Consider the following 13,560-nt stretch of genomic DNA (forward strand, 5'->3'; position numbering starts at 1 on the left):
TTGAAGACCTATGTCTTAGATCATAGTCGTAAAATCTTATACATTCTTAGACATTTTATATATATATATATATATATGAATCCAACATATTTTAGCAAAGGGATAGCTTAATATTGAATGCAAAATGGTAATAATAGTGTATATTTATAAACAGCACTAGGCTGAGTTTAGTATAGAACACATATTGTAAGTAGGGTGTCCCTTCTTAATCTCTCCATCAGTTTGGGGTCCTTGACCTTAAAAACACTGACGACCCCTGTCTTGGATAGTTGGTCTTAACTGTATAATGATGATACTGATGTTTACATTCCACACTGATGGTTTTATTTCCAAACTATCTTTCAGAAGACATCTGTAAATACAGTCTGACTTATTAAGATTTATCCAACACCCAGGCCATGACATCTGTTTATCTTTATCTTTGGGTTCAATGTCAGACTGCTGGATGGATTTGGGACTGATCACATTATGCTACATGATGAACAAATATCTAATCACCTCAAACGTTGACATTAGACACGTATGACATTAGAAGACTGTCTCCTTGTGTTGAAGGTGGAAAGTTTAACAGATCTGACGTAAAACATTGCAGATAAAAGTTAACTAGTCAGTCCCCTCAGCCCATGAGAACGATTACACAAAACACTGTTGACACGTAGGTATGACGCATGCCTAAAATCTACCATCACTTCTCTTTTTCAGCAATCTCCAAATGAGAAGAACTTTTTTTTTTCCAGACTGTAATGCTTCCCCTGAATGGAGAGTTTCTATGTTTATCTACAGCTTCATGAACTTCCTTTGGGCACTCCCTAGATCTGCAGAGGTCAGAATTCATAGAACCTTGGTTACATTTATATCCTTGTTTTTTTCTTGTCCTCCTGGTCCTGGAAATTGTGGACAACTCTGTCTCTGTTGCTACTGCTGCTTCTGTCCCTTCAGCTTTAGAAAACAGTCATCGCTGATTAGAATGACACAAATCTCTACCGTCGCCGTGGACATCAGATCTAAAAGCATTAAATTAACTTGAAGTTCGGCTGATACTCCAACTTCATTTATTTCACTAAAAACGACTTCCTGGGGAAAATACCTCATTTTAGTGTGATCTAGATAATGTGTATAACATCACACGCCTAAATATCACCATAATACCACCAACAATAACAACATAAAAACAGTTCAGTTCAATTCCTGAATTTCAGCTGATATTTCAACGTCATTTACTCACTCCACACAAGCCATTTTCCTCCTTATTGTCAGTTTCGCTTCTCAAATACAGAGTTTAAACTATTTTAAATACTTACTAACAATAGCACTTTGGTAAAACACCTCTTTAAGAAAAACCCTTTGACCCAAGAGCTGAGTAAAATCATAAAAATATATTATCATGTCAGTATGTTAGAAAGGATCCATTATTATTAGAACTGCATTTATAACCCATTTCATAAGTCATCTTGTGATCACCCACCTCCTCTTAAACTGTCTCTCAGCCTTGAGGGGAGTTCCAGCTGAAGGCTGAGAGCTGCTGAAACGAGCTGCCAGGTGCAGGCCGTGAAAATAAAATCTCCCCTTTAAGTGCCGCGGCTGTGCAAGGAGGCCTCCGCTACTGTGACAGAGTACCGGGAGAGGTGTAGTTTACCCCTAACAATAACAGCTCCATCACCGAACTCATAACAACGTTATTTTCTCTGAGTCGGGCCAGTCTGCTCAGTATTATTCATTCAAGTCGGCATGTCCCTTGGCCTGAGGAGGGGTGACTCATCCTCACGGTCACTTAGCAACTACCAAATATTGTTTCATTTACGGTCAAAAAATTTAAACATTCGCTTTCACGTTTATAATGCGTAAGGTCTTGATGTTCTGCTGCGCTGCTCGCTTCGTGGCGCGCAGTTCCGGTTTGATGAAATGTGACATAATGAGCTCACGGAGAGCAAAATATTCTCATTGTGCCTGCAGTGAGGGTCCCAACGTGACCCCAACCCAGACTGGGAACGTATCACACACATGGATGGATTTGCACTACTTGGGGTATTAGATGATGTCCCCTGATATTTATACCCATCACCCACAGCGAGTGTCTGTTTATTAAATGTCTTCTCAGCGGTTATAATCCAAACTTCTCAGCCTTGACCCTTGAGTGGAGCAACTTATCAGATGTGTTCGCTCCGCTTAGCCGCTGAAACTAACAAAAGGATAACGCTATATAAATAACAATGACTCTCTCCGCACCCGCTCGCTGCTGATCATGTCTAAATAGCAACTGTTTCCAGGACAGGGGGGGTCACCTGCTGCATGGCTGCATGGAAGCCAGGCCCTTTTAGCTCCAAATGGTCGTCCCATAAGGGGACGAGCTTTAGCCTGTGTTGGCAGCTGTCTCCCCGCTCTGGAAGAGAACTACTCTGGGATATTGCTGCAATTATAAAAAAAATAATGAAACACAACATACAGCGAGGCAGAGATTACGGGGCTAATGCGGAAGTGTGTTTGCTGAAGTTACGTGATGGATGTTTTTTATTGTTATTTACAGCCTCGCTTGTTAATGCTTCTCATGCTAACTCCTCCCTATAGCTGCCTTTCTCTATATTGCGCTACACAAGCTGGTGGGGCTGTCAGAAATGTAAAACGCTTCACTTCCTGTGTGACAGTGGATGATTTTGCAGGGAAAAAGTTATCAGACACCAGGTGGACAGAATAGCAAATGTAAAACCTTTCATGAGTAGGCTATTGAGTAGCAGATGGTGAGTAGAGAACGAACATCCAGCTACTCCAAACACTCAAAAAACATATTTTGGACCTGATTCATTCTCTTAGATCAGACGTTTTTTCAGTCCTAGGACTCTAAACTGATGGAGAGTTTAAGTAGGGACCCCCTACATATTGTGTATACAGTGGAGGAAATAATTATTTGATCCCTTGCTGATTTTGTAATTTCGCCCACTGACAAAGAAACAGTCTATAATTTTAATGGTAGGTTTATTCAAATGGTAAGAGATAGAATATCAAAAAGAAAATCCAGGAAATCACTTTAAATAAAAGACATAAACAAACTTGCATTTTATCGAGTGAAATAAGTATTTGATCCCCTGGCAAAACATGGCTTAGTACTTGGTGGCAAACCCCTTGTTGGCAAGCACAGAGGTCAGACGCTTCTTGTAGTTAATTACCAGTTTTGTGCACATATCAGGAGGAATCTTGGTCCACTCCTCTTTGCAAATCATCTCCAAATCCTTAAGGCTTCGACGCTGCCGCTTCGCAACTCGAAGCTTCAGCTCCCTCCACAGATTTTCTATGGGATTAAGGTCCAGAGACTGACTTGGCCACTCCATGACCTTAATGTGCTTCTCTTTGAGCCACTCCTTTGTTGTCTTGGTTGTATGTTTTGGGTCATTGTCATGCTGGAAGACTCACCCACGACCCATTTTCAGTGCCCTGGCGGAGGGAAGAAGGTTGTCACTCAGGATTTTCCAGTACATGACCATCTTTCCACCAATGGGTCATAGTCAGTATTTTTCTTCCTCCAAACATGGCGAGTCAAGTTGATGCCAAAGAGCTCAATTTTGGTTTCATCTGACCACAGCACTTTCTCCCAAGACTCTTCTGAATCATTCAGGTGATCATTGGCAAACTTAAGACGGGCCTGTACATATGCCTTCTGTGTGCGGGCACTACATGATTATAATCCATTGCGCGAAGTGTGTTACCAATGGTTTTCTTGGTGACTGTGGCCCCAGCCGCCTTGAGATCATTGGCAAACTCCTCCCGTGTAGTTCTTGGCTGATTTCTTACCTTCCTCATCATCAGTGATACCCCACGAGGTGTGATCTTGTGTGGAGCCCCATAACGATTGTCATCGATGATGGTCATTTTGTGTTTCCTCCATTTTCGAATGATGGCACCAACAGTTGTCTCTTTCTCACCCAGCTTCTTGCCTATGGTCTTGTAGCCCAATCCAGCCTTGTGCAGGTCTACAATCTTGTCCCTGATGTCCTTAGATAGCTCTTTGGTCTTGCCCATGGTGGAGAGGTTGGAGTCTGATTGATTGCATGGACAGGTGTCTTTGCTGCAGGTGACATGTTTTTTTTCAGTGTGTCTAAGGAGTAGGAGTATTTACCCGGTCTGTGGGAGCCAGAATTGTTAATGGTTGGCAGGGGATCAAATACTTATTTCACTTAATGAAATGCAAATCAATTTATATCTTTTATATAATGTGGTTTTGTGAATTTTCTTTTTGATATTCTGTCTCTCATTGTTAAAAGGAACCTACCTTTAAAATTACAGACTGTTCGCTTCTATGTCAGTGGGCGAACTTACAAAATCAGCGAGGGATCAAATAATTATTTCCTCCACTATGTGTTCTATATTAAACTCAGCCTGGTGCTATTTATAAATATACATTATTATTATCATTTATCTAACTCCACACCCAGGCCATGACATCTGTTTATCTTAATTTAAGTTAATTTAAGTTATCTAATCACCTTAAACTTCAAAAACTGTCCACTGGGAGTATGACATTAGAAGATTGTCTGCTTGTGTTGAAGGTGGAAAGTTTAACAGATCTGACGTAAAACTTAACAGATAAAAGTTAACTAGTCAGTCCCCTCAGCCCATGAGAACGATTACACAAAACACTGTTGACACGTAAGTATGACGCATGCCTAAAATCTACCATCACTTCTCTTTTTCAGCAATCTCCAAATGAGAAGAACTTTTTTTTTCCAGACTGTAATGCTTCCTCTGAATGGAGAGTTTCTATGTTTATCTACAGCTTCATGAACTTCCTTTGGGCACTCCCTAGATCTGCAGAGGTCAGAATTCATAGAACCTTGGTTACATTTATAACCTTGTTTTTTTCTTCTCCTCCTGCTCCTGGACGTTGTGGACAACTCTGTCTCCATTGCTACTGCTACTTCCGTCCCTTCAGCTTTAGAAAACAGTCATCGCTGGTTAGAATGAAACGAATCTCTACCGTCACCGTGGACATCAGATCTAAAAGCATTAAATTAACTTGAAGTTCGGCTGATACTCCAACTTCATTTATTTCACTAAAAACGACTTCCTGGGGAAAATACCTCATTTTAGTGTGATCTAGATAATGTGTATAACATCACACGCCTAAATATCACCATAATACCACCAACAATAACAACATAAAAACAGTTCAGGAAATTCAGTTTAGGAATTTCTAAAGAGGTAACTGAACCAAAACACAGATTTGTTAAGAATGGGCCATTAAAAGTTTGATTAACTGAATGTTTACGAGTTGTAAAACTGCACCAACTATATCTGGATCGCATCCCAATGCTTTGGTTCATGTAACACTCCTCTACTGAAAGGAGATGTCCTCCTTTATCAACACCTTGTGGAACAGCCCATCAGTCTCATACCATTACAGCTGCTTTGCACATACACCGAGCGGTGCCACAAATAAGTCCTCTGGTAAAGATGCATGGAAAGAATGAACTTATTTACATACGTTAAATTCTGGTGTCGGGTAAGAGGAAGCAAAGATCTGGAAAGATATAAAACTGCTCCAGTTACGGTGTCAGTGTTACAGGGCAAAGCAAATTTACATAATTCATCAATCCTTCTTATATCAATGTCCTTATTGTCCAGTGATGGTGGTGCTGAAATCAATCTATTTTTCCTACTATTCTTCAAATTCTATTTCCCGTAGTCTTAATTTGTGCGTGAGTTCTTCCAGTACAAATATTTCTTCAACTATTTTATACCACAATCTGGTAATTTTACTTTTTTTAGCAGCAGTATCTTAACCAAGTTTCCCAAATACAACGTCTTATGTGTTTTGGTTATAGAATATCCCATTTAGTTTTTGCAAACTCTGCCATATTTGATCCTGATACCCTTATCTTTGGACCGTTATGGTTTGTTTTTGTTGGTATATCGGCTGAGTTGGTAAAAAAAAAAGATGTTTACAACCAGCTGACGATCAAAGTACCGCAGTCAGAACATGTGGCGACTGCTTATCAAACGCTTTCCACTGATAAAGACGCCGCTGTTGAATACGATTCTTTGTTGTTTACTTCAAAGATTTTTTTTTTGGTTTGTGCTTCATTTATCACAAAAATAGGAAACATTTCCCAGGTCATAACAGAAGTTGCAGCGTGAGACTCTCTGCCAACTACTTGTAAAAAGATCCCCCTGAAATGTCAGCCATCTTTTTCTTTTTTTTTTTCTTTTTCCTCCCTTTTGTCTGCGTCTCCCTGGGAAACTAATGACGCTCCTCTCCTCCTTGCTCGCGGCCTGACGAAGTGGAAGCCGACAACGCAGGAAAGCTGTCGAGTATGCAAATTTGCCCTGAGAGACAAAGGGAGAAGAAATAAAAGCAGTAGGGAGACAGTAGTAGTAGAGAGTGATATGTGTCATTTGGTGATGTCATGCAGCCGAGCGTCCAGGGTGACAGCGGCGGCGGTAACGGCCTGAGTCAGAGGGGTGACATCAACGCTACAAGCTGTCAGACAGGTTGTGAAAGGGCTTTAGTCCCACGCTCCCATTGTCCCCCGGTTAATGCTGTTATTCAGGCTGCCACCGGCCTTACCATTTGTTAATCTGACCTAACACACAGTTAAACACAGGACAAAGACACACAAACAAGCAAATTTAAAGGCCAGCAGAGAATTGTCAGCCTGAAGTACAGCATCACGGCTTTTTTTTTTTTTGTGTGTGTGTGTGAGGTCAGGCAATGAAAATCTAGGAGTGGACAGAATCGAACACATAATTGATTACCTCGCTGTTTGATTTTTATGTGTGTGTCAACAAACACGGGGCAAAAGACCAAATCCAGCATTGTCCAACAACTGTACAGCACAGAGTTCCACCGTTGTCCAGAACAATGATTAAAATCCTCATTAATCAGCCACACTGGGGCACGTTCACTTAGCTTAACTCCTTACTTTACCCTGAATCTAAACCACACACACTGCTCTAGTTTCTTAAATGCATTTGTAAAATATTTCAGGAACTAGATACATTTGTAAATACAGTCAAGCTATTTTTTTTTTTTTAGCTGTCTCCAGATTAAAATTCAGGCTCTCAGTTTTAATTTGAGGGTATTTACATCCAAATTGGGGGAAATATGTTGGAATTATACCTGATTCCAGAGGCTCAGAAGTGATTACATATTCACTGGTCTAATATTGTGTGTGTCCCCTTGTTGGATCAGACCTCATGGGTCAGACTTCTCTCCCTATATGCATCAGTGAGCCTTGGCCAGCCAGGATCTTGGTCCTTCCTCGGACCAAGTTTTTTTGGTTTATGCTGCTCTTTTTAAATGCTTTGTCTTTATGTTAAGCACATTGAGTTGCCTCTTTGTATGAAATGCACTATATAAATAAAAATTGCCTTGCCTTGCCTAGACGAGGACACATTTGCTGCAGATGTTGAAAGACCGCAGTCTCCTTAGGAAGTACAACATACTTTGTGTCTTCCTGTACACAAAGTGGTTGTTGTGTGTTGTCCAGAGAGACCAGGAATAACCAATTTTCTCATTTTTCCTGCTTCCTAACATCAACTTTGAGGAAAATACTGACTTTGTGCCTAACACACCGCTCAAAATTGGATCTCAATGGGATTTTTAATTCTGTTGAAGTGTCTATTCTGATGTGGACTGGGTAACATGTTAGGAATGAGTGGATGTCACATCGTTTGACGGAAATGAAAAATGATGAACCCACAGAGGGTTGAATTCAAAGACACCTAAAACGGGGGCATCACTGAGCTCCTGGACAGTCTGAGGTGCAACCTGGAGGTGTTCTGTTGGATTTAGACCATGTTTTAGGGCTCTGGCAGTGCTCAACCTCAACCTGTTCCTCCTTGCACAAAGAAGCACATACCTGGTCCTGCTGATGGCTTGAGGACCTTCTAACTGCCTGTCTTCAGACAGCCAGAAAAGAAGAGGAGGGGAAAAATGTCAGCAGCCGCCACCTATCAATCCATAAATCACCTCATTTCATTGACACCAAAGCAGATGACCAGATCAATGTCCCAAAGGTTTAACTGATTTGATGCTTCATATTGTTATGGCTGATCGGTGTATATTTATGAATATATTTGTTGCTATGTGTTTTGGTTATATGGTATATATGGTATATGTACACTGTATGTCACCAGAGTGAGGCTAATGCGGTGTCGGCCATCTTTATTTTCTCATTTTTCTAAGAAAGACCTGTCCACGTTTAATCACCACTGTTTGCTGACAAAACAGTAGAAGGGTTCCTCCCTGATGATTTTAAAAACGCTGTAAATATCTGAATTACACATTTGAACTGGTCGCGTTAGCTCTGTGAACAGCCACCCAGACGTACGGGGAGTGAGAGGAAGTGCTGACTGAGATAAGGATGAGTAAAGACGGAAGTGTAGAGGCAGACAGACAGACAGACAGACAGACAGATGGGGAGGGAGGAAGGCCTCGCTCTGTAGCTCTCACATTCATTCAAAATGCACCGGCCTTTGTTGTATTTTCCAACCACACAATCCCCCTCTATGACAGACAAACCCGGCTTTCTTTGGGTCAGGTTGTGCTTCGTCGTTCGTTGTACCTACTCAGAAATACAGATGAGACTCTGTGAATCAGTGGGCACACAGGCTCTTACCTACGTGACTCAGTAGTGTGACGAGCGCAGCTAACAGGCTGGTTTCAGTAGCGTAATTTCAAAGAATTCTTTTGAACCACCTCGTATTCGGCTTGTAGAGCTTGGTAGGATTGTGCTGAGTGTGAAACCAGCCTCATTTGCTGAGCGTAAGCCCGATAAATGAGCGTGTGGGTGGATGATATCACCTTGATGATATCACCTCCAGATTATAGCATAAATATCCATTATGTTTTCTTCACAGTTGAGAAGAAGAAAAACAGAATGAGAAGCGTTTACTGAAAAACAGAGTTATTATCCTTCTCAGTATTGTCACAACACTCGTCAGTGGGACAAAAAAAAAGGCCTCAAATTAAAAGATTACATCATGTGAATCCTCACAAAGAGGCCCACGTGTTGAATAAAAGTTTATCTGATCTTCCAGATCCAATCAACGCATATTCAGACTCCTCAATGAAGACTGCTTCAAGTGAAAACAGTTTAAGCCAAAGAAAAAGTTTAAAAGGACATTATTTGTGTATATATACACACATCAGATTGGAATCTAGTGAATTTGGAGGCTAGGTCAACACCTTGTGCAGTTTTTCATGTTTTCTTTAGTTGTCGCTAAACTGTTTTTGTGTGTGTGTGTCTGCACGATGACTACTGTCATCAAGTAGCATCATTGCTATGGGGTTGGGGTGCCTGGTCGGGTCTAGGTGGGTGCTACGTGTCTAAGTAACGTCCACATGAATGAATGCCAGGTCCAAAAGTTCCTCAGTAGAACACTGAATTGTCACAAGATGGTCAATGTTAGATACTTCTCCTGTCAGTGGTTTTAATGTTGTGGCTGATCGGTGTAAGTAAGACATGCAGTGTGTTGAAGGTAGCTGGAGTGCCCCCTGCAGGGTAGAGCTATAGTGACTCAAAAAAGAAGTCTTTATTTAAAATACAGAGGACTTAAATGAATAATAAATAGGTCACAGTTGTGACAATGAAAACAGCATAAAAATAATTACGATGTCTTTATTTGCATTAACAGCATTAAAAGTGTCCCAGTAAACCATGCACGATACCTGTGAAATAAACCATATGTGCACACACACATATCAATTGTTATTGATACACTTGCAAATAGTGCAGGATTGTAGTCAGGTGTATGATCAACCAATTATACCAAACAAGTGTCAACGTTCATCAGTGTCACATGTAGGTTGCAACACAGACGTGAACTGAAGCAGAAACAGCCGTGTAGGACGCTTAAAACTGGCTGAGGAACAGCAACGCCGCTACCAAGGTGATGTTGTGGAAGACATGTCACAGGTAAATACAGTATGGCAAGACCCAGCACAGCAACAAGACACAAAGTAGTTGTGCTGCATCAGCAAGGCCTCTGCCAGACTACAGCAGACCGGTGTTCAAACTCCTTTTGAAAAAGCACAAAAAAACGGGCAGCGTTGGTGGTTTGCAGACGCGGCGGTCGGCCAAGGAAACTCCAGCTCAGAACTGGGGTGCAGAAAAATGGCAGCAGGTGCTCTGGACTGATGAGTCCAAATTTGAAATATTTGAAATATTCGTCTGTAGCAGAAGGCAGTTTGTTAACCGAAGGGCTGGAGAGCGCTACACTAATGAGTGTCTGCAGGCAACAGCGAAGCATGGTGGAGGCTCCTCGTAAGTTTGGGGCCTCATGTCTGCAAATGGAGTCGGGGACTTGGTCAGGATTAATGGTTTCCTCAATGCTGAGAGTACAATACAGGCAGATACTTATCCATCAGGCAGGAGTATGATTTATTTCTATTTAAATCTCTATCTATCTTCAGCATTATGAAGAACAATAAGTCCTGATGGCAAGGCCTCCCTTCGAAAACTGTGTTCAGGTAGCAGAACCGGAGGCAAAGGGTGGTCACACCAAATATTGATTTGATGTAAATTTTTCTTCTGTTCATTCAGTGCATTTTGTTAACTGATGAAAATAAATGTGTGTTTTTTGTTTCTCTAATATGTCCAAGTACTGCTGTCTTGAGAAAAATTCATATTGTGACAAGGTAAAGTTCAGATTCCTATAATAGTTATCTTTCTTGGCTCAGAGGAGACCTTCCTTTATTTTTAAAAACACCTTACCCTTTGTACCGACTTCCTATGTTACTGTTGCCAGGTTGGACAAACAACAGCAATGCAGGGGCTCAGTCCTTTAGAAAAATGTTGAAAAACCGTAATAATTGCGTCTAGCTAGAGGTAACATTATACATGAGCAATCATGCTAACATTGGCACACACTGGAAAAAATAACTATCCTTTCCACCAGTTTTTTTGTTTGGTTATTTCATCCGCTGTAGCCACACTGGCAACCGAAAACTTTTAATGCTTTCAAATAGATACACGTTCCAGTGCTAACTGTGTCTACGTGTGATTTATCTGTATTTTTTGTCCCACCTAGCAACAGTAACATAGTAGGTGAGCCCTCTGGTTGGTTGTCAGCAGACGAGTCAACAAAATCGTTTTCATCTCGATCCTTTGACTTTTCTTCTGGCACCATCATCTAATGGGAAAGTTTAAAGTTCTCTCTTTCAAAGTTAACGACGTTCAGTCGTACTTTGTGTTTAATGCCATCAGGATTTAGCTTGAATCGCCGCGGCCTTCCACAAGGAGATTGCGTGGCCATAGCCTGTGTTTCAAACCACAGGAGTTTGGATGACGTCTCTTGTGACGGATTTACAGAAACCCCCGAAATCAAATCGCTTGAGTAGGCCCCCTGAAAAACACACAACTCCTTTTCGTTTAGATTCGTGATAGATTCACAGTGGCGCGTCACTTTCCTTCGCTAAAATATTCTAGATGCACAGTCGTGGCTGTCTCCCGCGTCTTAATAATTGATGTCTGTCTGGGATTCGGCTTCCTCCTTTACGTTTCTAATCACTCAGCAGTTTTTATTATTATTATTATTATTATTAATATTTATTTATTTTGTTCCATTTCAACCAACCGACCTCATCAGAGCTTGAAGGAAAGTCACAAGATTTGCCACTTATCACACGGAGGCACATGAGAAATTAAGCCTCCTCCTCCTCCTCCTCCTCCACCTCCTCCGCCTCAGGTGAATGCTCTGCTGGTCAAAGTGCTTTGCATTTCAGAGTCATCACATTGCCTTTCTGCTCAGATGGAAAAGCGCAGCGATTGTCCGGGGCGGCCGTGCGCCTGCTCAAAATATTTATTCAGCTTCAGTTAATTGTCCGGAGAAGACACGAGATCAGGCGTCGATATATGTAGAGGAATATGCTAAAAAAGTAGAGCAGTCTTAGAAGTCAAGTGGATCAGTTTGTGTTCCCCAGCCAGAAAGAAAGAAAGAAGGAAAGAAAGAAAGAAAGCTCCTGGTCTTGGCGCATACGCAGAGCCGAGCGCCGTCTCCCCAGAAATCAGCTCCCAGTCTTTATTCTCCTAATACATTATTGAAAGCTATTTTTGCAGCTGCACTCCGAGAACAAAGGTATTGCAGTTGTCACTTTCAACTTCATAGTCAGAACAGGGAGGATATTTTGGGATTTTTTTTTTCTCTCTCTCTGTCTCCCTCGACTCCCCTCAAGCGCTTTTTAGCATCTGCCAGTGTTGTCGACGGCCTTTTGTTATGGCGCTGTTCAAACAGGCCATCATAGGTTTGGAATACACCCATTATTATTATTATTATTATTATTATTATTATTATTATTACACGCCGGCCTTTCTGCACCACAAACCTATATAATTATGATAAGACTTAAATCCGACATGTGTGGGGTTTTCCTCCACCGGTTGGTTTCTTTCTTTCTTAGTTTGATGTTAAGTCGCGTTTTGAACTGCGGCTCTGACTCCAGCCTCGTGTTTTGTCCTGTTTTTTTTATTTTTTTTATTTTATCTCCTCCCGGGCTCGTGGCACGCAGCACTGGTGAACACATCAGTATGTTAAGTCCAAATTGCATGGTCGAATTATCACGCTCTTCTCTCTCCGTCCCCCCTCTGCGCCTCGACTCCCGAACCCTAGCAGACTTCAAATGCCTCGCAGAGTTACTGAGATGTTACACTGTCACTGTGCAAGTCTGGATTTGAGGTTACAAATCCTCAGAGCCCGGCAGACCAGCCGAGCGAGACCCTGAGTCACCATCTGCAGTGTTTGTGTCGATGTGTGTGTGCGTGCGTTTGTGTATGTGTGTGTGTGTGTGTGTGATGAGAGCTGGGAGCGAGGCTCCAAGAGAAAACTCAATTAATGTCACACGAAACAACGCAACATTCGAGGCCTTTTACGGGCCGGGCATTAAAAATGAAAACGTCTCCCTCCACGCCGTTTGACTGCTTTTGTTTCCGTCTGCGACCTAACGTGCATGATTAATCGCGCAAACAATTATTATGCCTGCCGGTTCACGGTGGGGTTACGCTGAATACATCAGTAAACGTCTCCCCGGGCTAGACGAGGGTTTTTTAAAGGGCCTGTTAGAGTCGTCAGATGAGCCGCCGACAGGGACGGAGGGATGATAGGTTTTACAGTACAGTCTCAACAACCTTGAGGGATGAACATAGATCATGGCTTCACCCGGGTCAAGACCTGGTGGAGCTGGTGGAACCTGCGAAGCAGCTCGGGCTGCCAGTCGCGGCGGTGGATGCACTCCCTCCACCTGCTATTATTCCCCAGGGCTGTGGCCGCGAGCATGTGTTTTAGTCATCAGGATGTGTAAAATGAAAGTCACATCAACCTCCTGAGACCTGAGCTTTAGTTTGGTGTGCGTTTTTAAGTTCTTCAACGTTTTTGGGATCAGTAGGACCTAAGAAGAGGGGCTTTGATAAAAAACAGTGTCCTCATTTGTGGACTCTGGGATTATTTCATTATTTATATTATAATAAAGTCACCAATGTGCGACAACATATAAAACTGTTTAATACCTGTACAAGCTTAAGCAAAACCAGAATTGCGAACAAGGAAGTCCCAAAGTCCTCAAACGAGTACTTG

The sequence above is a fragment of the Mugil cephalus genome, chromosome 21 (genome assembly GCF_022458985.1).
Source record: "Mugil cephalus isolate CIBA_MC_2020 chromosome 21, CIBA_Mcephalus_1.1, whole genome shotgun sequence".
In the NCBI taxonomy this organism is placed as follows: Eukaryota; Metazoa; Chordata; class Actinopteri; order Mugiliformes; family Mugilidae; genus Mugil; species Mugil cephalus.